At 48.2% G+C, this 25,114-nt stretch overlaps 1 protein-coding gene across 4 annotated transcripts in view; it reads right to left on the bottom strand.

The window, feature by feature from the left end:
* Positions 1-25,114, bottom strand: part of SERGEF (secretion regulating guanine nucleotide exchange factor) — a 234,296-nt gene that overhangs the window by 181,393 nt on the left and 27,789 nt on the right. The gene's annotated exons all lie outside the window — the stretch shown is intronic.

Below are 25,114 nucleotides of genomic sequence, written 5' to 3'. Positions count from 1 at the left end.
CAAGTATAGGTGTGTGTCTCCAGATAAACGGGAGAAACAACATACAGCTCAAAATAAAGTCAGCAAGCAAATTATAGTTAAAAGGCACATCCATGTGAGAGCTAACATAGAATAACCAAGAAACATACATGGCCAAGGGTCCCAATGCAGTGGAGAAAACAACGGGGCCAGATGAGTGGTATTAACAAGGAAGGTCTAAGGAACTTAGAGGGAGCATTCCAAGTTGGAATTGTACCAGCAGGCTTGATGAAACAAATGGCATTAAGGTGAACTTCTGGATAGGAAAAGAAAATGAGAAAATCAGGGAGAACATTCCAGGAGCAGGGAGAGGGGAGAAGCAATGACAGAAATCCAAAAGCACGAGGTGGGCAGGTGGAGAGTGTGAGGGTCGCAAGGCTGGGAGGTGGAGGCGAGTCAGGGCTGCCAGGCTGGGGCCGCCACAGGGCAACGCCAGGCTCAGGGTCTGGACCTGACCATCAAGACTTATTTGCTTGCACTTCTATCAGCAAAATACTTCCAACATACACATACATATATATATACATGCATATTCATTTATTAAAGCATGCACTTGCATTATACATATTTGTGAATTAGATACTTTTATGGAGAAGGAAATGGCAACCCACTCCAGTACTCTTGCCTGGAAAATCCCATGGACTGAAAAGCCTGGTAGGCTACAGTCCATCGGGTCACAAAGAGTCAGACACGACTGAGCGACTTCACATTCACATATGCAAAGATAAAGATAAAAATAAAAGTGGAGAAGACTCTTGAGAGTCCACTGGACAGCACGGAGATCAAACCAGTCAATCCTTAAGGAAATCAACCCTGAATTGGAAGGACTGATGCTGAAGCTGAAGTTCCAATACTTTGGCCACCTGATGCCAAGAACCAACTCATTGGAAAAGACCCTGATGCTGGGAAAGACTGAGGGCAGGAGGAGAAGGGAGCAATAGAGAATGAGATGGTTGGGTGGCATCACCGACTTAATGGACATGAGTTTGAGCAAACTCTGGGAGATACTAAAGGACAGGGAAGCCTGGTGGGCTGCAGTCCATGGGGTTGCAACGAGTCAGACATGACTTAATGATTGAACAATAACAATACCTTTATTCAAAACTATCTAGTATAAAAGACCCTGATGCTGGGAAAGATTGAAGGTAGGAGGAGAAGGGGACAACAGAGGATCAGACAGTTGGATGGCATTACCAACTCGATGAACATGAGTTTGAGCAGGCTCCAGGAGCTGGTGATAGACAGGGAAGTCTGGTGTGCTTCAGTCCATGGGGTCACAAAGAGTTGGATATGACTGAGTGACTGAACTGAACTGAGTATAAAACACACTTCAAAGGTAGAAAATTTAAAAGAATGAAATAAAAACACAAAAGACATCATAATTTTCTGTTCCCACACCCTGGCAATTCATCTGGCATGCTCACTTTAGGGATGAGCGCTACATGGACTCTCAGTCTCAGACTGCAGACTTTGGGGCAGAGGTAGGGTCTGATGAAATGAGTGTTTTGGGGGTGGTACATCTGCAAAGGATCAGCAGGTGGGCAGTAATAATACTCATAGCTAACATTTCCTTCCACAGCATCCACTGTGTGCCTAAGCACTCTGTTCTGGGAATTCCCTATATACTGTTCTAAACCATCTCTATGCAGTATCCTAAGAACACCATGAGACAGATACTCTTACCAGCCCCTTCTTGCTGACAGGGAAAAGGTTCTAGGGGTGAGGAGAGGGGATAAGCAAAGTCACAGTAGGAGCAAGTTAAAAGGAAAGGAAGGAAGGAAAAGAAGCCACTACAGAGACACAAGCCTGAGATGTATCAGCCACAGCCGAGGCTGAAGTCACGAGGGGCTGGGGAGGTAAGAATTTGCAAGGCTTGACACCCCATTTGATGTGAGAGAAAGGGGATGGGAGGAGATAAACAGCACTCTGATTTCAGGACTTCAAGGTTAGTGGGAAGGTGGTGGGGCCATGAAAAGGAACAAAAGGGCAGAGACACTAGATTGGGGGTTCCAATCTAGTTGGATCCAATCTAGCGCCAGTCTAATTGGGACTCAGGCAATGTTATTTTGTTACTAAGTGATTTAAATCCCCTGGGGCCTTTTTATAAGCCCCTTTTGATAAGCATCTTAACAAACGGGCAAATACAAAAAAGGGGGAGTGAATGAAGAGAAAGAAGATGAGGTGCAAAGCCCTGGACGCTCTCGGGCCAGAGAAGACTCGGGAAGCGGGGTGGATGGGGAATGGTCACGGAGCCAGCTTCCTTTACCATCCGGGGGCTGCCCGAGATGGTGGTGCAGGCAGGGGCTGCGGCCACAGCAACCGGCGCAGCGAGAAGCAGCTCCGACAGTACCATCAGTCCTCGGGGGAAGAGGAATCTTTACCCTGTTCAAGGAAAGGGGTCCTGAAGGTGACAAGAAGGTAGGTTACACTGTAACATAAGGAATGTCCATATTTTCTTAACAGAATCTGTCCCAGGAGGAAACAGTGCCACTGAAGATATCAAAATGGAGTTATAGCAAATAGAGGCGGATGTTACAAAAAGAATCCCACAGGGCAGGCAGAGGGAAGTCCACACAACCTCTTCAGTCCCTCCCACCTGGAATGTTCCAGGATGCTATGACACCTTCTGGAGTACACACGCGCGCGCGCACACACACACACACACACACACACACATGAGGAGGAAACCTCTGTGCACTTAGGAGCTCTATTTATAATTCACCTGTTTACAAACACCTATTACTCTCAGGGTTGTTAATTCTAAGTCCTTGGAGTATAAGCACCTCATTTCTGTAACCCATCCTCCGTTCTGCTATGTGGACAGAGACTTTATAAAAAGGCACTTGATGATAAAAACCAAGAGGTTTTCAACACAGAACTAAGTGTCCGAGAGTCACCCAGTAGGAGAGAGGAGAACAGAGAGGGGAGCTCAGAGCACAGGGGCCGGACGCCAGCACACCAGGCTACTGCCCTCGGGCAGACGTGTCACCCTGCTGCTTCTCAAGGCCGCTACACTGCTTCCCTCCATCCCCACCGTCTCCTCTCCCCCCACCTCATTCACCCCGTCAACTCCTGCTCACTCTGCAGCTCTGCGCAGTCCTCAGCCCAGATCAGACTCTTCCATGCAACAATCTCAGAGAACCACTTTCCTCATCTGGGGAGCACTTGTCTCAGTTTATAAATGTACACTCATTAGAAGGACTGTTGATTAAAGTCTGTCTTCCCTCCAGAAAGTTGGCTCATGATAGCAGGCGCTACATCTGCCCATTCCTGATTCTTAGAAAAATGCCCAGCACAGAGTAGATGCTCAATAAAATTGTTGCCTGAATGAACAAATGAACAATCTAACTGTCTCCACTTACCTACTTCTTGCTCCCCACTACTAACCCTTGTCATTTGCTGGCTCTATAATCTTGAACAAATGACTCAACATATGAAAAATGGGAATAAGAACACCTTCTCTGTAGGGCTGTTGCAAGGATACTTTTTCATAAAGTGCGTGACACATAACAGTAAATGTTAGCCCTATTACTACTATCCCCCCCAACTCAACACCACAGCCTCTCCCAGGATTCCCGTCGCTTCACTCCCAGTTTCTACTGATTTGCCAAATCTCTGCCAGCTGCCAACTACCAATATCTTAGGGCCATTGCCTCTAATGACAATAAGAGAAGAGACTGAAGTTTCACCATTGGATTTTGGGATTTTTATTAGATGCAAGCATAGTATCTGGCACATCGCATCATACAGCACAAATAAATTTAAACTCAAGGGTAAAAAGGAAGAGGGTGGGAGAGAGCAATGGGAAAGAGATGAAGCAAGGTGAGCTAGAGAAGATAAGATGCTTTAACCAGAGACTCAGAGACCTGGATTCTAAACCAGGCTTCTCTCCAAGACTTCATTACCTTGAACATGTCCCTTCCCTTTGGGAACATACTTTTTCCATCCATACAGTAAGAGGACTGGGATAGATGACCTCTGAGACATTCTCCTGGTCTAAACTTTAATAATGATGTCTAAAAATTTTCAGGGTCAAAATGAGTAGTATACAAGGAAATCAGAATTGAGAGACATGTGTACCCCAATGTTCACTACAGCACTGTTTACAATAGCCAGGACATGGAAGCAACCTAGATGTCCATCGGCAGATGAATGGATAAGGAAGTTGTGGTACATATACACAATGGAATATTACTCAGCTATAAAAAAGAACAGATTTGAGTCAGTTCTAATGAGGTGGATGAAACTGGAGCCCATTATACAGAGTGAAGTCAGAAAGAAAAACACCAATGCAATATATTAATGCATATATATGGAATTTAGAAAGATGGTAATGATGACCCTATATGCAAGACAGCAAAAAAGACACAGATGTAAAGAACAGACTTTTGGACTATGTGGGAGAAGGCGAGGGTGAGATGATTTGAGAGAACAGCATTGAAACATCTCTATTACCATACGTAAAATAGATGACCAGTGCAAGTTCGATGCATGAAGCAGGGCACTCAAAGCTGGTGCTCTGGGACAGCCCAGAGGGATGGGGTGGGGAGGGAGGTGGGAGGGGGGTTCAGGTTGGGGGGACACATGTGCACCCATGGGTGATTCATGTCGATGTATGGCAAAAACCACCAAAATACTGTAATTAGCCTCCAATTAAAATAAGTAAATTAATTTTAAAAATGAGTGGTGTACAATCTAATTTTATTGGCACCTTCTGACTATCTAGTCTGACCAGTGTCCTCAAATAAAACATCCACTTTAGTATCAAAGACTACTAATGTGGTTAACAGTCCTTTTCTACTTCAGTACAGTTGATTTATAACGCTGTGCCAATCTCTGCTACTCAGCAAAGTGTTTCAGTTGTACACATGCATACATTCTTTTTTTTCTTTTTCAAGTACACTTGATTGTCAATGTTGTGGTAACCAGTTTTAAAAATTGGAAACCTGGCTGCATATCTTATTTTTTCTTTTTTTTGTAAAATTTCCCAGGTCTCCAAAGTTGTACCATGAAGAATATCACATAATGAAGGTTTGGAATTTTTCAAAAATTAATATAGAAATAAAAATTCCAAACATGAGCTGTCCAGCTAAAAAGAAGAGAAGTAATCTGCAAAGTGGTTGAATAAAAACATAAGGGCCTGGGATAATTATTTATTGGGAGTTGACTCTGTGCAAAACTCTATTTTAGGCATTGCCATGAAGTTATATAATTTGATCAACACTGAACAATGGGTGTAAACCCCATTTTACAGAAAAAGAAACAGGTCACAGAGGTTAAATGACTTGCTCAAGATCACACAGCTTGTGAGTGACAACCCTGCAACAATTAGATAATGATACTAACGTGTGTCCTAAGTGGTTTCGGTCGTGTCTGACTCTCTGCGACCCCATGAGCTCTTAGCCTGCCAGGCTCCCCTGCCCATGGCATTTTCCTGGCAAGAGTACTGGAGTGGGTCACCATGCCCTCCTCCAGGGGATCTCCCCCACCCAGGGATCAAACCCACATCTCCTACGTCTCCTGCACTGCAGGTGGATTCTTTACCACCGAGCCACCTAGGATGCCCCAACGATAATAACTAATATTTGAGAGCACTAACTTCATGCCAAACTCTTGACATGGATTGTCCCCTTTAGTCCACGAAACCCCGCTGTGAGAAGGCATTTATACAGTCCTCAAGTTACGGTAAGTTACAGCATAAGGAGAGGCGAAGGCTCAGGTTCAGAGCTTAGAGCTGCCCCGAGTCAGGGCGCCTGGCCACTGCCCCGCAGGGGACCCACCAGTCCGTGTCTGGCTCACACTGCCCCTCCAAAAGTGAGCAGTCCCATGGACTTCCAGAGGCTGTTCAGAGTCACAGGGATGCCTGTGTGGGCTAGGGGCACGAAGCCAGCCCGGTCAATTTACTTAGGGAGCATCATCCTTGGCCCAGACGGCAAAGACATGCCAGGTGCTCCACACAGCCGCTCCATTTTCACCACTGACTTTATTAGCTGTTCAACCAGGGGCACTGGTGAGGGAAGACCAGATAGACTGTGCCTGAGAAGCCCTGGACCAGCTGCAGGACTGTCTATACCACGCAGGACGGGGGCGTCCCAGACAAACGCAGGGAGGGCCGGTTTCTCCTCCAGTCCTGGTGAGGGCATCTTGGGAAGCCCCGGTCCTAGACTGTCTAATGTGTTGAGCTCTCTTGCCCTCCACAAGCCCATCCTTCCAAGTACCTCTGTTCTCTCAGCACTGATGGCAGCCCTTCTGTCAAGGGCACATTCCACCTCCTCGCTCCCAGGCCTCAGGGTTGTGCTGTGCCCCAGCCCATATTGCCGGTCGGCCTGCTTGTTCTACCCACAGGATCCCTTCTCACCCTTCAGGGCCTGGCTCCAATGCCACTGCCTCCCTAAAGTATTCCACTATCCCCTAAGTCAAAACAGGCCATCTCTTTCTTAGGAGCCACAGGCACGGTGCTTGTACCCTGGTCCAACTACTATCCTATGCCTCCAAAGAGGAGATCATTTGATGACATGTCTTTTATCGCCCACTGTCTCAGTCAAGGTTCTCCAGTGAAAAAGAACCAGGAGGTCCTATAGAGCAAGATGTAGTAGAAGGAACTGGCTCACACAGTTTTGAAGGCTGGCAAGTCCAAAATCTGCAGAGCCAGAGTCCAAATTCAGAGGCTGTTGGCTGGAGTCAGGCATGAGAGTTTTCTCTTACTCAGAGAAGGGTCAGCCTTTTGTTCTATTCGGGTCTTAAACTGATTAGATGAGGCCCACCCACATGAGGGAGGGCAGTCTGCTTTACTCAGTCTATTTATATGAATGTTAATTTCCAAAAACACTCTTATAGAAACACCCCGAATAACATTCACACAAATATCTGGGCACCTATGGCCCAGTTAAGGTGACACATAAAAATGAACAATCACATAAACCAAAGGGTGCAGAACAGTGACCTTCCTAAGCTCTCTGTATTCCTCAGAGCACCTAGCACAGGGCCTGCCCAGAGCAGGTGCTCAGTGTTTGCTGAAAGGAAGAAGAGTTGCAGGCACTGCTTCCCACAGGCTTTTGTTTGCCACAAGGATGCCACAGACCATCCCATCCAACTCCCCGCAAGAGAAAACAAAACTGAGGAAAATAAATAACTCTTCCAAGTCACATAGACTACTTGCAAGCAGAGCCAAGCACTCTCAATATTCAACAAATAGTTCCTGAGCACTTTCTACACACCAGGCGCTGTCCCAGTGCTAGGGGCCACAGCGGGGAAGGAAACAGACAAAACTCCCTTCCTTGGGGGGGGGGGGGCGGGGGGGAGGCGGAGACAGAATAACGGACAAAAATCACATGAAACATATCCGCTGGCAAAGGATTTTAAGTGCTATAGAGAGATACAACGTAGGGAAAGAGGACGGGCAAAGCTGGCTTGGGAGGGGGAGGCCAGGACAGGTGCCCAGCTCCCCACTTCCTGTCTGGGGCTTTTCCTCTGTAGCACACCCCCTTTCTTAAAGGAAGAATCTTGCATTGAACAGACCTCACCCAACTCCTGAAGGGGCAGTGAGACTGGCTCTAACTACCTCTCAGGTCTATTGATGAAAAAGGGAACAATAAGTATGAAAGCACTTTACAAACTCTAAATAGAGGAACTGGCGATATGACTATAACTCTTTCTCTAAAACCAGTTTGCAAAGAACCATCCTGAGAGGCTGAGCCACGATCCCTGGCCCTGAGGACGCTTCTCTGGCTGAGTGCTAGGGCTTCCTGCTCCTCCAGGGGCCCAGTGGCACACCAGACCACCAGTCCCTACCTAGCAGTCACTTGGCACCCAGAGGGAAAAAAAAATCCCTAACAGAGGCCGCTGGCTCTGCAGATGTTTTCCATCTCATTCCACATTCCAACTCCAAAGCTTCTCTGCACACTTTCAGAGTCTTATTAATAACATTTTAAAATGTAGATTGCTGCCTAATCTTAGCTGCGTAATTAAAAAAATAATCTTGCTTCTCTTCCTCCCGGCAAGAAAGGGAACTATACCCCAGGGCTTCTGCAGCTAAGAATCACACCCTGCAGAAAAGCTAGCAGGAGCCTGGGTGGGGGTGGGAGGGTGGCAGGTGGGAGTTGGGGGAAGTTGAAGCCAAGAAGGGAATCTAATCCTTGATTTTCAAGAAAATGGAAAACGGGACTGAAGGAAGTGAGGGATTTGCCTGAGGACATACCATGTATTTTGGCGGAGTCAGAACCGGAATCCCAGTTTCCTGCTTTCCAAGAGCCTCTGTCCATGGCCTCGTGGGGAGAGGAGAGGAAGAAGGCCGCCAAGAAGTTCTTGAACCTAGACAGCGTATTAAAAAGCAAAGACCTCACTTTGTCAACAAAGGTCCGTATAGTCAAAGTTATGGTTTTTCCAGTAGTCATATACGGATGTGCGAGTTGGACCATAAAGAAGCCTGAGCGCTGAAGAACTAATGCTTTCGAATTGTGGTGCTGGAGAAGACTCTTGAGAGTCCCTTGGACAGCCAGATCAAACCAGTCAATCCTAAAGGACATCAATTCTGATTATTCATTGGAAGGACTGGTGCTGAAGCTGAAGCTCCAATACTTTGGCCACCTGATGCAAAGAGCCAACTCATTGGAAAAGACTCTGATGCTGGCAAAGACTAAGGGTAGGAGAAGGGGACAACGGAGGATGAGATGGTTGGGTGGCATCACCGACTCGATGGATATGAGTTTGAGCAAGTTCTAGGAGTTGGTGATGGACAGGGAAGCTTGGTGTGCTGCAGTCCATGGGATCACAAAGAGCTGGACAAAACTTAGCGACTGAACAATAACAAGGAACCCATACCTCTGTGATTCTCCGTCAGCACCACTCACTGCGTCAGGACAAACAGCTACAGGTCTCAATTGTTGAAGGTGACCATGGGATCAAGGCTCAAAATTCCTACATTCAGTTCGGACTCACAGAGCACCAGAGCAGGAAGGGTCCTCAAGGGACTCAAACCCCACCCCCACTGTGTGCTTCAGCGGGAAAAGTGCAGCCCAGTGAGCAAAGTGACTGACTTACCCAAGGTCACGTAGTGGGTTAGAAGCAAAACAGGACTAGAACTCAGGTCATTCTGACTTCTAGCACATTCTCCTCACAGCTTCTTAGAAAAACCCCAGTCAACCTATCAAAGCTTTCGTTGTCACCTGCATCAGTTAATTACCCAAGGCCTCCTGGGCTCCTTGGCAGAAAAGGACAGAGACCAGTGAGGCCCACACGGCCCCTCACTGCCTGCCTCCCTAGCATGGCTTCTTGGGAGGACCAAGGGCAAGGTCATGGAAAGACACACATCCCCACCCTTATCTCAGAGTTCTCCTCTCCCCACCTAGAACTGCTGTCCTGGCCCTGAACTTCGCTTTCAATTGCTGTCTCTTGCAAATGATCATCAGCAGTTTCCATCTCTGTGAAGTTACAAAAAAAGAAGAAGAAAAAAGGCCAAGCACTGCGCCCAGCTGTTGGCGAGGCCGAGTTTTCCACTGATGACGATGACTCACGGTACCCAAGCTGGAGGCTGAGCTGGGAATGAGATGGGAGATCCGGCAGGGCCAAGGGAAAGCCGCAGTTCTCCAGCACGCCTGGGCCTGCAGAGAGGCGCTGCCTGGGTCCCTTGGGTGAATTCCCGGCACTCGGCTGTGTGAACACAGCGCCCCCTGCAGGCCAACCTGAGGCCAGCAGGACCAGGAGCAGGAATAAACCATTACCCGGGGCCAGGGCATCCTGCAGAACTCACCGTGGCACCCAAGCTGTTACGTTAGGAAACCAGGGTTCCACCTCCGAAACCCCAAGAGATCCCACTATACTATTTGCATCCTTGGCTTTCAAAGAGAAACTGAACTGTTAGTTAATAGGAGGCCCAGATTAAGATCTTCAAGCAGAGAGGCAGAAGTTGCCCCCGAACTTTGGGAGGGCAAAAAATTCACCCAGGGGTAGGAGCAAGGAGGGAAAGCAGCCTGTCCTGGGATGCCAGTCTGTGATCAACCGGCGAGAACATCTTGGCACCTGACTCTGATGGTGCCTCAAATTTCTTCTAACCCCGGGGACTATCCCAGGTTCTTCAGTAGCATGTGTGTGTGCCCAGTTGCTCAGTTGTGTCTGACTCTTTGCAACCCCATGGATTGTAGCCCACCAGGTTTCTCCATCCATGGGGTTCTCCAGGCAAGAACACTGGAGCGGTGAGTATAAAAGACCTACTGGGGAGACTTCCCTGGCAGTCCAGTGGTTAAGACTCCACACTTCCAATGCAGGGGACATGGGTCCAGTCCCTGGTGGGGAAACTAAGATCCCACATGCCACATGGCATTTAAAAAAAATCTTTTAAAGACCTATTGGAGCCCTAAAAGAGCTGCACTCACAGATGGGGGGGGGGCATTCTCCCACCCCCACCTTGGAGGACCCTGTGAGAGGGAGACCTGAGAAGCAGGACAAGGTCAAGAAGGGTCTGTAGAAGTGACGCCCACTCGCTGCTGGTGCCCCGAGGACGTCCCACTTGCCTCAAGCAGTGGCAGTAAAGAGCACCACCGGAAGAGGCCATAAGGAGGACTGTTAGGATCAAGCACTCATCAGGAAAGGGAAGCTAATCAGACGTGGAGCCCCAGTCATTTCAACAAAAGGGGCACTGCAAGTTACATTCCAATTGCTCACCTGGAGGTCCAGAGCCTCATGGTGTGAAGAAGGGCCACAGGCCAGGTCCACAGAGGGACAGCCTGTCTTCCCTGTCCGCGTCTGACCTCTCCCACCCTGCTCCCTGAGCCCATCTGTCCCTCAGGCCCCAGAAGAAACATCCTTTTTACCAGTACCCCAGCCACCAACAAACTGCACCAGTGTGGCCCTTCTGTAAAAACCCAACCCGGCTTAAGATGACCTCCGGGGACTGACACTAGGTCCCACCAGAGACGGTGAGCACCAAAGCAGCAGGGCCTTCCCTGAGCGGCTGGCTTTTCCTGGGCCAGGGACTGGGAAAGGCATCTGCTGCACGGGGTTTTTCATTTCATAGGATCAGCTCCAACCAAATCAGCAAAGCACTGTTACTATGGACCATCTGCCAGGACCCGGAAACAGCCCTGTTACATAAAGGGGCTGGTGTAATGAAATTTATTAAACTGGATTCTTCCTTCCTCCATAAAGGAGATGAAGCAATTAAAGTCTCTCTCATGAGAGGTGCTGCAGGGCAGTAAAAGGGCCATGGGCTCAAGATCCCTGGGTTCTAATCCTGACCCTGTGTCCATGAGCTGTGGGACCATCTCCCCAGGCTTCTGTTTCCTCATATTTCAAGTAAGGATGAGAACGCCTCTTCCAGCATTAAAATTCCATGACTTCTTACTGTTTTCACCAAAATGGCCAAAAAGTAAGCATACACTGATATGAATTTTGTACTGTAGCGTTTTCTGAAGAAGAGCAATGCCTTCATATTTGCAGACTAAATGAGGACAGTGCTGAGCGGAGCCCCTGGCCCAGGGGCGTGCTAGGGGAAGGTGCGCAGAAGAGAGACCAGAGCTTGGAACCTTCTATCACCAGGCAGGAAAGGCCCGAGGGAGTCACCACAGTTCTCTGGGAAGCAGTACTGTCAGTGAGCCCCGGGCTGTGCATGCAGCCATCTGCATGTATTGTACACATCCAGGATCTTACTTGATCCTCCTCCTAACGCCCTCCAGTTGACAAGGTGACATTGCCGACCCCGTTTCACACTGAGCAAGGTAAGGCCAAGTAACTAGGCGGGATGAAGCCACATCTCCTAACCTCTCTTCCTCACACATACAATGGAGAGGGAGCCTTGCTTGGCAAACTTTGTGTAAGGATTAAATAGACGATTTTGCAAAGCCCTGGCAAAACGCCTGGCACACAGTGCATCCTTGGTAAACACGAATAACCATTCCCTACACCCTTCATCTCCTCGGGGAGGTGTGGGAGAAACCCCAAATCTGCTCATCCAAAGATTCAAGATGCAAGGAAACAAGACGCGGTCCCTGGGGCCTGAGACAGCTCCCCAGAGGGCGAACCAGCAAACCAGGTGACTCCAGGCCCCACCTGTTTTGCACTTTCTATCAGTCAGATCACAGGGGAGAGGACCCCCTAAGAATCTGGACTACCTCAAAATCAGCCACAGCGAAGAGGCCGGAGCAGAAAGCTGCCTACGAGAGCCGCTCCGAGGCAGGGCCTCCCCACCCTTGTTCATGTCTCTCACCTGCTCCCCAAACCTTCAGCCACCCCTCCCACTGTTCACAGTAAAGCCAGAATAAATCCATGCCTATATTCTTGAGAGATCCCAGTCCCTTCTGATCCCGCCTGGCCCCATGGTAAGCAAACTACACCAGGGAGCACTTCCTACTGCTATACCTTTGTTTCCAGGATTCCTTCTGCCTGGAATGCCCTGCCCTCCCCTCAGCCTATTCAACAAGTATTTGTTGAACAGTAGAGTGAGGACGTGAAGGAAGGAGTGTGCGAATGAATGAATGACATGATATTTCCCCCTTGAGGCAGCCAAATTAGGGATTACACTTCTCATTTAACAGATGAGGAAATTCAGGCTCAGAAAGACTAAATGACTAGTTCAAGATCACCCGGCCAATGAACAGCCAGATTAGGACTTGGACCTGGCTCTTCTGGGCTCTTTTGGCTGCATCAGGCTTCCTCCTGAGGTAGAAAGTCACTCTTAGATTAGGAAAAAGCTGATCCAAGATTCCTCAAAATGGGCCAATTTCATCCTGGCCCACATCCGAGAGCACTTTAAGGCACTGGCTGTCACCGTGATTATTGAGCATTCCCGTGAGACAGGCACGGTCCCCAGAGGAAGGGCAAGCACAGTGCCATCTGTCAAGAGCCTAAAAATGATGGTGCAATTACAGGCCGGTCACTTAATGCTCACTTTTAGAGTGCTCCTGGAACAAATCAATCCCCACCAGGAAAGAGGAGGAGGGTTCTCTGAATGGAAACTCAGCCCTCTTGCTAGGGGCCAAGGAGCCCTTCCCAGAAGCACCCTGTGAGCTCGCGGCAGGGCGGGCCCCCACCCCTGCCTCCCGTGGACAGACTGGGCAGCCGCGGGCCCGAGGCAGAGCCTGGCAGACACGCAGCGGCAGAGCCGGCCCCACAAGCCTGGGCACCAGGCCTCACCGTCAGCCTCAAGGAGCTGAAGCTCTCCGGCCCTGGGCCTCTCCAAGAAGGTGGGAAGAGGGCAGGACCTCGGGCCAAGTCTCCTGAGCACAGCCTCCGAAAGTGGCATCCCTCCCACATCCAAAGCTCCAGGCACCCATGCAGCTAACTCTCATGGGGCCCTTTTCAATGCCAGGGGAGAGCTGAGGAGAATAAACCAGACCCAGTCCCTAACCTGCTCACACCTGGAGAGGGGAGAGCGATGACAAATGAGTAAACAAGCCATACTGTGGTTTCAGGCGGTGAAAACTGCTTGGGTGGCAGATAAAGGCGGGCTGGGAGTAGACTGCGTCTGAGAGAGGTGAGGGGGCCACCCTGGGCCGGGTGGACAGGGAGGGCCTCTGTGAGAGGGGACAGCAGGCAGGGGGCGATGGCGTGCGGCAGCTGCCACATGGGCAGGGCCAGGGAGACGAGCACGCCGGCAGGGGGAACTGCTGGAGTCCTGCCTTGGACAGGAAAGGCACTTGAACTCTTCTCAGATGGCCTTCCACCGCCAGGTGCCACCCCCAAACCCGCTCCGCAAACACCTGCCCTTCACTGCTTCTCAGGCCCCTCTCCCCAGCAGCCCACCACCAGTTTTCTCCACAGAAGAGAAAAACCTATTTGTTCCTTTCTGCCCTCCAGCCTGGGGGAGTCACTTGCTCCATTTCGAGGGCAGTCACTCCGAAGGGAGGTGGCAAACGCAAAAGAAATGAGCCTGACCTTTGATATCAAACAGAGCATGCTTCCAGTGTCTGCTTGGTTAATTAGCTGTGTTACTTTAGACAAGTCACTCAGCCTCGCTGAGCCTCAACAGGGGAAATGAACCCCACCTCAAAGGGTTCTGAGAAGTATGGATGTGTACCCAGCAGAGCATGGGTAATTAGCATGTACCCAGTACATGATACGTGCTGGGCAAGATTGGTTCCCTGCCCTACTCTGACCCCTTGGGAAATTTTTTTAAGAGAATTCTTTTGTTCAACCAACTGTGCTAACTTACTGCAAAGTGCAAGGCCCTGGGCCTACAGATCTGTTGGGTGTGGGGACTCTGAGATGACCCTTGACAAAGATTCCATCAAGGCACAACCTGATAGGAGGACGGTGAACCAGAGGACAACAGTGCCGGCAGGAGGGGAGCAGAAAGACAACAGGCACCATCCTTACTGAGGGTGGGAGGGTAGAGACGCTCGAAGAGATCAAGACCAAGGCAGACAGTTAACTACTGCCCCCTTCCTTTCCCACCTCCAGGTCACTGGTCCATGGCCTAGGTCTTTGTCTCCTGCTTCTTCCTGTGCGGCGCCAGCTAGAAGCCAAACCAATCTCGGTTCTTCTAACAAGCAAGGAGATCATCACATGTTAACTCACGGTGAGACCTTAGGTATTGTTGTTGTTTACTCGCTAAGTCATATCTGACTCTTTTGTGACTCCATGAGATTCCCAGGCAAGAATACTGGAGTGGGTTGCCATTTCCTTCTCCAGGGGATCTTCCCAACCTAGCGATCAAACCCAAGTCTCCTGCATTGCCAGTAGATTCTTTACCACTGAGCCACCAGGGAAGCCAGAGACCTTAGGTACCCTACTTCTTTCTCTAGGCCTGGGAGTGGCCTCTGGGGTGCTTTTAGCTCTGACCTTGCTAATTCTAACTCTGGATGCTGGCTTTATCGGCTCACCCCACGGCCATCTGCCTGCCCACTGCTGCCATCTGGTGGCCTCGTGGGACCAGCTGAACTTGGCTTTGGCCAGGCCCTCTGCAAGACCCTTATAGAAAGGCACATACTTCAAAGGGTAAATCTTGCTTCTGCTGCAGCTGGACGGACACTGCACTCCTCTAGACCATGGATCAATGGGTATTCATTGCCAAACACAAAAACCAAAAATAATGCCAAAACTTCAACTCTCTAGCAGAGATGACACAGCTGCAGCTGAGAACTTGAGTTTCCTGCCCAAAGAAAGGAAGTAACCTGCCCAAGGTCACACAGCTGCCAGCTCCCAGACTAGTGCCCATTTCTGCACTGGTGTTTTATTTCTTTCTTTTTTTTTTTTTTTTTTTTTTGTGGGGGTGGGGTGGGATGTTCTTTTTTGTTTGGGTAGGTTTATTTTTTTGGGGGGGGGGCCATGCTGCTCAGCATTTGGGATCTCAATTTCCAAGCCAGGGATCGAGCTCAAGCCCCCCACATTGAAAGCATGGAGTTTTAATCACTGGGCCACCAGGGGAGTCCTACCAGAGCACAATTCTACTTTACCACAATGCTTAGGGCTAGTGGGCACCCTGGAAACCAAAATTAAAGTCAACCCAAGGTCAAGGAAATAAAACCTTTGGAAGGTGGCAAACATACTGTCAGGATTCCTTGCAAACCTCAAGAAATGGCAAGAGAGGACATGTGACCATGTGAGTACTGCTTGCAGAAGATCACTGGAAATAACAAACTGGAGACGGTCAGGGTGCCTCCTGCCCTAGGAGGACATAATTCACGAGGATGTCTGCAGGTCTTCAGTAAACCAGCCTCCAAGCACTACCACAGCCCAGATCCTAGGCTAGGCAGACCACTAGAGGGTGACAGAGACCGAGGAAGACCCATGGGTAGCATCACGTGTTTGCATGGGTTTCCCTCACCAGATGCTGCCCCCTGGGGTCTTGTTCTATCTTTTCTTCTCTACCTCCAGGCCTCCTGGCACCTGGCCAGAAGAGCTGGGTGAATGTGTACACAAGCAGATCCCTCAGATTCCTGCACAATCAGGAGAAACGTCCACCTTCTGTGTGTGCAACTGATCACATTCTTAGCTCTGTCTATAACCTTCTTCTAAACCCTATAATAAAGACCCAGAAAAAAAAAAAAAAAGAAAACTGTGTGACTTAAAGTAAGTCCCTTGCCTTTTATGGCCTCTTTTTTCTCACATATGCATAACTGAGTTCTACTGGATGATCTTCAAAGTCCTCTTCAATCTAAAATTCTAGAATTTGAAACCAAATTGAGGCAAATCAAGGCCACTCTTCACCTGCAGAGCAGACAGGGCAAGTAGTCAAGCAATGCTTCCCTCTAGTGGTGGAACACTGTCACTACACCCTCTGGTCTCAGCCCTGTCGGTGAAGCCCTTTCAGTCTCATCCCCAGCTTTGAATGGGAGAGATCTTACAGCTAGCCAGCTAAACCCAGGTACAGAGAAGTGAAAGAAAAAGAAAGGACCCAGGTTCAAGGAATCAATGAGGCCTCCCAGCTGGTTCCATGACAGTGAGGAAATTCTCCACTTTCAGGAATGAATGCATCTTGGAGCTCAAAGGACTGTTTGTGACCTCCAGTTCCCCTGTTCAGACGAGGAAACCAAGGCTCAGGGATGTGCAGAAAGGTCACAAAGTCTCCTCAGACCACAAAGCTGACTCATGACTGAGCCGAAAATAGACCTGTGCTTTCCTGCCTCCTTCTACAGTCTCTTGCCTCTTTTCCACGCGACCTCCCAAAAGAGGCCCATGGAAGTGATGTCAAGGGCACATACACACAGGAATACACCAGCAAAGGGGCCAGCTCCCTGCATTGAGGGGCAAGAAAGTTTATTCACTGACATTTATGGGGGATATAATCAGGCTGCAAATTACATATTCAGCATGGAAAATACAAAATAAAATAAAATTTACTCATGCAAACATTCTTTTTGAAAAAAAAAAAACAGACATTGTAGTACAGTAACTTATTGCAATCTACTCTTTTACTTACCATATCATGAGCATATTCTTCTGTTATTAAATATCCTTCTAAAACATTCTATTTAGTGGTTATATATTCCAACATATGTTTGTACCATGATTTATTTAACCAAACCCCCTACAATTTCATTTGTTTCCATGTATTTGTTTTTGTCATTATAAATCAGGCTGCAATGAATGGCATTACACTTAATCTTCCAATGTATCCATAATAATTTCCTTAGGTCAGTTTTTTTTAATATATATATTACGGAATTTCAGAGCTGGAATGGCCTTTGGATATCCTGTCCATAACCTGCTATTGCTCAGACAGGAAGAAGGGGACCAGAGAGTTCTGTGTCTTACCAGAGGACAAAGAGAAAGCAACAGAACCAAGTCCCAAACCCTCCACACATTAAAAAGAGACCTTCCCAAAGGATTTCACACCCCTCTGTGACCACACTGACCTCCCCTTCCCCTGAAGCCCTAGAACCTTCAGTGTCTGGGCCATTCCTCTGGCTCTTTGCCATATTTTATAACTTTTATACTACATATTTCATTTGTTCACCCAACTATAAAATTCCTGAAGGTAGTTCTTGATTTTATGTTTCCATGTAGTCTATAGCATAGTGCTAATTTCATCTAAGTAAGCATTCCATTTGGAGAAGGAAATGGCAACCCACTCCAATGTTCTTGCCTGGAGAATTCCATGGACAGAGGAGCCTGGTGGGCTACAGTTCATGGGGTTGCAAAGAGTCGGACACAACTGAGTGACTAACATACAAGCATTCCACTAATACCTGCTGAAGGATCAAGGATAACTAGGAATTTTCTTCCTTGCTGCTTGCGAGAATCACGAGCAAAAACTGGGACAAGATGCTTCTTTGAAGAGTAAAAGAAATTTAGTTCATGGGTTAGAGCATTCTGAGATATGTGCTTCTTAGAGTCAGAGTAGCAGGTTTGGGGACAAAAAAACAGGTTCAAGTTTTAACTATGTCCAACTTCGTGAACTAGGGCAGTACAGTTAGCTGATTAGGGACTTGTCTGGAAAGCAAGGATAATAACACACATCTTGCCACATTCCTAAGAGAAAATGGAAGTGAAAGCATTTGACAGTGATAAAAGTGGTCGACGAGAGCTAGGACTACTGTTGTGTTATTATAAATGGAAAAGGAGTTGCTTCTATGAATCCTGGGATGGCCTCCAGACCTGTTCTCCTGGAGCACCATCTCCCAATTTCTACTACACATGCAAATCCATTAAAGGAAGCTCTGGCTACACATTTCAGGTAAGAACTGGTGTTTTCTTGAGGCTGAACTTCATGTACAGAAGGAACTATTATTCCTGGTTTAAGTCGCTGGGTATGTGTAGTTAAATCACGCACATTTCCCCCTCATCTCTGCAGAGAAAGTGACAAGGTGTAAAGGGCACTAGACCCAGGCCATGAGACCCCAGTTCTGTCCTCCCTCTTTCCCTCACTCCCCGCGCTTCCACCTCTTCAGGCTTCAGTTTTGCCATCTCTAAGCTGAGAGAGTCAGACCAGAGGAGCTCTAAGTTCTCATCCATTCCTGACATGCTAAGGATTCTAGGATAAAAAATAGTAGTTTAAACAAGAAGCAAAAACTATCCACTTCAAAAAGAGTCCTTTGGGTTCAGTTTGACTTTCAACCTTTAAGTTTTCAAAGTTCTAAAGCACAAACATCAAGAATTCCAACACCCCTGCTTTATATAGAGCCCATGAGGTCAGAACCTCCCTCAGCTCAGTTGAGGTTTCATGATATAAGGTCCCAAAGAAGACAGAGTAATATACACTATCACTCTATTCTGGAGGGATCTTGGCCCCCAAACAGAAAAATCAGCATTAAGTATATTTATAAACTCAGTTTAGTGTGAATCAATTGCCGGGCTTGGATTTCACTAATGCTTAGACATCAAATGCAATAAAATATTTCTCCATCTGTGACTCTTGAAGAAAGGAGAATGGCTAAGATCCGGTCCCTTCCACAAGTGCCATGCAATTCCCCACTTTGAAGAAATGAAAGAATAAAAAATATCTCAACTAAAAGGATACAACCAAGAACCAGGAAGATAATGAAGGGGGGGGCAGTGAAATTACTGAAAAGTAAAATTGAATTTCTAGCCTCAATGCTGCCATAAATGCACTTTCTTGCCTCTCTGTTTCAGTTTTTTCATTTCCCAAGTGAGGAAGTTCCTCTTTCCATTCTGATTCTTTAAAAGATAAGACTTCAGGACCTTTTAAGGTGACATTAAAGAGAGTGAAGAATGTCAAGAACTCTGTGTTGGGGCTCACTTTTTCAGTCCATAGCCTGTGTGAGACCACAAGGCTGTTTTGGGATACTGCATGGCCCAGGGAACACTTCCAACATTCCCAAGGCAACTGGACTCTAAACATTCTGACCAACCCCATATTAAGCTTTGGATCTCATGCAAATCATTCTCCATGAAATTCTAATAAATCACCAGCAACCAGCACTTAACATCTTCAGAAACTGATCTATCTGCACTCGCCAGCAGAGTCCTGAGTCAACCCTGGATCCAGAGACATTCAGATCCAGCCCCACAGAGAGACCTCTGCCGGAAAGAGAAGCTATGGGGCATTTGACCTCCTGATAGCTCCAGTTTCAAAGGACAGAGGAAGCTAAGGTGTACTGAACCGACGCAAGCCCAGTCCTATGCTGGATGCTGCAAGCTTTGATACACCATCTTATTTAATCCTCATCCAAGGTCAGCAATATTTCTGTGTTTTCCTAATGAGGAAATAAGCTCAGAGAAATTAGGCTTATTCATTTGTCCGGCATGCACTGAGTACCTACCTCGGATGTGCCAAGAACTTTGCTAAGCACAGAGGACGTAATGCTGAGCAAAACAGATGTGGCTCCCGTCCAGATGGTGCTTACAATCTAGCGGGATGGAAATAAGTTAAAGAATCCTACAGAAAATAGCACAAAGGAGAGGTTGTAGTGCTTCAGAAGAGATAAAAGGGAAAAATGATGAGTCAGGAATGTCAAGGGAAGGCCTCCCTGAGGAGGAGATGAATAAGTTGCGGTCGGGGCAGGGGGCGGGGGGCAGAAATGGATTTAACTAAGTTGAAATGAAGAAGGAGAGCAGGGATAAGTGTGACAAATAGAAGGAACATTAGCTGCAAAGGTACTATGATGGGAAACACAGGATGCATTCCAGGTACCAAGGTCAGAGGAGAGGTCAGCTAGAGATCAAGGGTTTGCACGGTCAGAAACAGGGCTGGAAAGGCAGGCTGAGGGCAGACCATGCAGCGCCTGGTAACCACTAAGGACTTGTCTTTATCCTAAGAGCAATGGAAAAACACTGGGACTTCAAGCATGGGCTTGAAAAGGTCTTCCAACTGAGAGACGGAGAACAGAGTTGGTGAGAGGGACTGAATGGATGCGGGAAGATGAGGTCACCAGGAGGGGCCGCTGCGGGACCCTGTAGGGGGCGGGGGGTGGTGATGGGGCGAGGTGCAGCTGCCACCACACCGTCAGAAGCTGGCAGAGCTCAGAGTCACAGCTCGGCCTGCAGGCTTCTCTCTACCTTGCCATTTGTTCATCCATTCAGCAACCAGCTACTCATCATTTACCATGTGCCCAGGCCGGTGCCAGGCACTGGGGATACAGCTGTGAACAAACACTGCTCTCATGGAATTTACAGCCTAGACATTAAACAAATGAGAATGCAAATGAGACTCCCCTGCTGGTCCAGTGGTTAAGAACCTGCCTGCCAATGGAGAGGAGGACGGGTTCAATCCTTGGTCCAGGAAGGTCCCATGCGCCACAACTACTGAGCCTGCGCTCTAGAGGCTGGGAGCCACAGCATGAGAAGCCACTACAATGAGAGTCCACGCAGAGAAACCAGAGAGGAGTCCCCGCTCACCACGACCAGAGAAAACCCACACACAGCAGTGAAGACCCAGCACAGCCAAATAATAATAGATAAATAACTTTTTTAAAAGAATGCAAATGGATGGATACAGTTACAAACTGGGGTGAAGGAAGAAGAGTGTGAGCAGAGACTTTAACAGGGAAAACTACCTGTAAGGCCACAACAATCCTACATTGATCATATCAGAAAGCCACATGCCCACTACACGTAAGTGAAAAATCTCAGAAAACTGCTTCTCAGAGCTGGATCTCAAGCAAGGCATCCCTGGCCAGTTCACGAGCCCTGTGTCCAGTCCTGCACAGACCCTGCTGAAATAGAACCCTTTCTAAAAGCACCTGCTAATTCCTTAATATTATACTCATACACTCTAACCACAGTCACCCCCACTTAGGTATCTGCTGCATTTTACAATTAGTTGGGACCATTCATGGGCTTCCCTGGTAGCTCAGCCGGTAAAGAATCTGCCTATAATGCAGGAGACTCCGCTTTGATTCCCGGGTCAGGAAGATCCCCTGAAGAAGGGATAGGCTACCCACTCGAGTATTCTTGGGCTTCCCTGGTGACTCAGACTAAAAGAATCCGCCTGCAATGTGGGAGACCTGGGTTCAATCCCTGGGTTGTGAAGATCCCCTGGAGGAGAGCATGGCAACCCACTCTAGTATTCTTGCCTGGAGAATTACTTGGACAGAGGAGCCTGGCAGGCTACAGTCCACAGGGTCACGAAGAGTCGGACCCGAGCGGGCTACTAAGCCAGCACCCAGCACAGCTCCACTCACACAGATTCACTCATCTGAGCCCTACAGTGGCTGCTTACAGAACAGAAGTAGGTTTTAACATCCTGGCTTGAGAGACGAGGAAACTGAGGCCTAGACAGGTGAAGTGACTTCATTAAGGTCACCAGCTAAGAAGGCACCCAGATCTGCCATCCAGTTCTCACAGGAAGCACTTCGGGCCAGGAAATCATGAATCTCAGAGGAGACAGCTGCAGGTCACCGAGCCCGGATAAAGTCACCCAGGAGTCCCATGAAGTTCCCGAGAACAATGATCAGGGACATTAAGCAGCTTGGGAAAGGTTTCTAGAATGCAGCTCCACCAGCCTGAGACACAGGTACCTTGCCAACTTTCCCAGATTAGAACAGGTTCTCCTGGACTCTTTCCAAGTGCTTCTGACTAACGGAGAGAAGTATTTTTCCATCGCACGCACTGCAGGCAGGCACCAGACTCCTGATGGGGGAGGGCAGAGACTGCAGCCCAGAGTCCCATACGGATGAACTGTAAAAGTTATCCTGGTACCGTGTCAACTGCCCTTGCTCAGCGCCTACTGCTGGGGGTGGACGTCTTGGGTGGCGTTCCTTGATGGTGGCACCACTAACGTCTGGGGCTGGGTGTTCTGTGTTGTGGGGGCCGCCCCTGCATTGTAGGACATTTAGCAGCATCCCTGGCCTGTACCAAGTAGAGGCCAGTAGCACCCAACCCCAGATGTGACAACCAGACACATTCTGAAATCTTGCAAACATCCCCCAAGGGACTTGGCCTAGGGCTGGGAGTCAGACTGGTGTAGGGACTATCACACCAGTAAGGGGAGAGCACTGTCTACTCCCCTGCTCTCATCCGAACCCAATCCAACCACCTTACTGGGCAGATCCATGGTCATGGCACATAAGCTATTTTTAATCAATATCACACCCTAATGCCTCACAGAATGAGACAGGAGGCAGCCTTCTGTGCTGATGTGGCTGCAGGTAGGTCCCAGGAACCACTCTGCTCCGGAGTTTGTGAAAACAACTAGAATCAAACAACTCCTTGTTCCAATAATGAGTTGCTTCTGACCCTGTAAGCAAATCTTGTTCCCGTTAACATGAGCAGCTGGGTCTGATTAAATTGGAGGCCCTGGCTGTTTCTTCTCAATGATACGGCATCAGGGCAAAGGCGTCCACGGCTGCTGGGGAGGAGGGTAAAACTGGTGAATCAAACAGCAGGGGACTCTCATCCACCCAAAACTCAGTGCTGCAACCAGGCCACTCCAACATCCCAGCTTCCAACCACTCTGCACTCAGGACAAAGGGGAAAGGGACAAAGCGCACAAACAAGAGATCCGAATCAACAAGTTAATTAAATAGCCGAAACTTTACCCAGAGACCATGCTTTCATGGGGAGGTGGAAACCTGAAGCGGAGCCCCACAGAGAAGTGGGGGGTGACTCAGGCAGTGTCAGGGACATGGGTTCCAACCTCCCGCCCCGAGGGCCATGCTGTTGGCCCAGACGTGGAGATCAGCATGAGTTCCAATGGTGAAAAGCCAGAATCAAAGCCACAACATGTCTATGCCTTTCATCAGTCAGCTGCCTAACCAGTCAACAGTCTTACTGACAGACTCAACTAAACCCACTACTGTTTGGTAGTAAGTGTATTCTACTGCACTGCAATTCTTTGAAGACTGACTAAGCATGCAACGCCCACCTGTTAACACCCAGTGACTCACACTACTGCTAGTGTCTGCGCCACTTCTGCACGGTGACGTGGCCCCACTGATGCACTGATGCCAGGCCTGTCTCCCCTAGTGACAGTGGGCTCCTTGAGGGCAGGATTAGGACCAAGCACAAGGAATGGTACATAAGCGGATCCTCACCGTCTGTATGATGGATGGATGGGTAAACCTTCTATCTCTGTACTCCTAGACTTAAGCCTGTCCACGCATGGCAGTGACAGGGCATGTGTGCGTGCCAAGTGACTTCAGTCATGAACAACTCTTTTTCCACCCCATTAACTATAGCCCACTGGGCTCCTCTGTCCATGGGGTTCTCCAGGCAAGACTACTAGAGTGGGTAGCTGTTGCCTTCTCCAGGGGATCTTCCCGACCCAGGGATTGAACCTGTGTCTCTTATGTCTCCGGCATTGGCAGGCGGGTTCTTTGCCACTAGCACCACCTGGGAAGCCCCGACAGGGCATGGCCCGTTTCCTCTGCTTCTTCAAGCTTAGCCCACTGCTCAAAAGGTTCCCAATAAACAATAACCGAATTCAAACAGACAAACAGAAGCCTTCTGATCATGGACCTCTTTCCAAGGGAAGAGGTCAGAAATCCTCGAAGTCTACCCTGCCTCATTTCAGTATGTTTAGTCTCTTTTAACTAGAAGGTTTAATGTAGCCAATGAATACTTTCTTTGGGAGGCAGTGGAGATACAGATGTGAGCAAAACTAATATGGGGCTTCCTCTCACAGAACTCACTGTCAGGAGGAGAAGAGAAACAGTTAACAATTATATAAATAAGTAGCTACTATGCTCAGAGAATCTCTTTAAGACAAATTTCTGTAGATGGTCCCAATCTTTAAGCAATCTGAACTACTGTGAGGAAAGCCACGATTTGCCTCCAAATGAATGACATCGCTAGAGCATCCTCTGAAGCAGTAAATGCAGAAGGTTTATTATACACCTTAGTTATACAGGCCTCTGTTTCAAAGCAACCTTAAAAAAAAAAAAATAAGAACCAATTAAAAGCATCATGGATGTAAATACTCCTAAGCCTATGTTTCTGTGTTCAAACATGTAGTATATGTGGCTAACCAAGGATAACTGAAGCGGACTTGAAAACCTACAGAAGTCGGAAGGCACTGGAATAAGTCATCAGGTATTTGGCGGTCTACAGATTAGCATGTCGCTAACAAGCAGGCCAAGAGCAGGCAAGGGGACTCCTGAGAACCCCTGAAGTTCAGAAGGCCTTGACACGATAATGGATCTTAAGAATTACAACCTGCTGGCCTGGGAAACTCTGTGTCAGTCAGCAAAAGCTCTAGGAAGGTTGGGAAGAAGGGCGGCCATGAAAAAACAAACCCTGAGAACATAGTCAGGAAGATGAAGACTAGGAAAGAAGAAATGCCCTAAGGGAAAGATGAGAAACAATGAAGATGAATCAAGAAAAGATAAAGATGCCAAAAGCTGGATGGCCTGGCCTGGTAAAGTAACGTCTGAGGGAACACGTGAGGTATTTGAATCAATGTACAGAGTTTGTTAGGGTTAATAAAAATCCAAACCAAAATACCATGCCAGCTATGACTCAAAATAATGCTCCTGCCTCAATCTTGAACATTTAACTTAACAGTTTCTGATGCCTTGAATTTAGACTCAGGTGGAAATGCAAATACAGTCACTCCTTTAGCTATGACAAGGCAAAGATCCTCCCAACAACCTGGACAAATTTCTGGGTGGTGCCTGTTCCCTCTCGAAACCTCATGGACCCTTAGAACCACAAGGAGTTAACCTAACCCAGCCTTACATTTTTGGGTACAAATCTATGATCCAGAGAGGTAAAGCGACATATCTGACTGACTGCAGAACTATTAATAGATCTCAGGTCCTCCCCT

This window comes from Cervus canadensis, chromosome 11 (assembly GCF_019320065.1).
Source record: "Cervus canadensis isolate Bull #8, Minnesota chromosome 11, ASM1932006v1, whole genome shotgun sequence".
Lineage (NCBI taxonomy): Eukaryota > Metazoa > Chordata > Mammalia > Artiodactyla > Cervidae > Cervus > Cervus canadensis.
The sequence above is the reverse complement of the archived record's forward strand: the minus strand, read 5'-3'. Positions and strand labels throughout refer to the sequence as shown.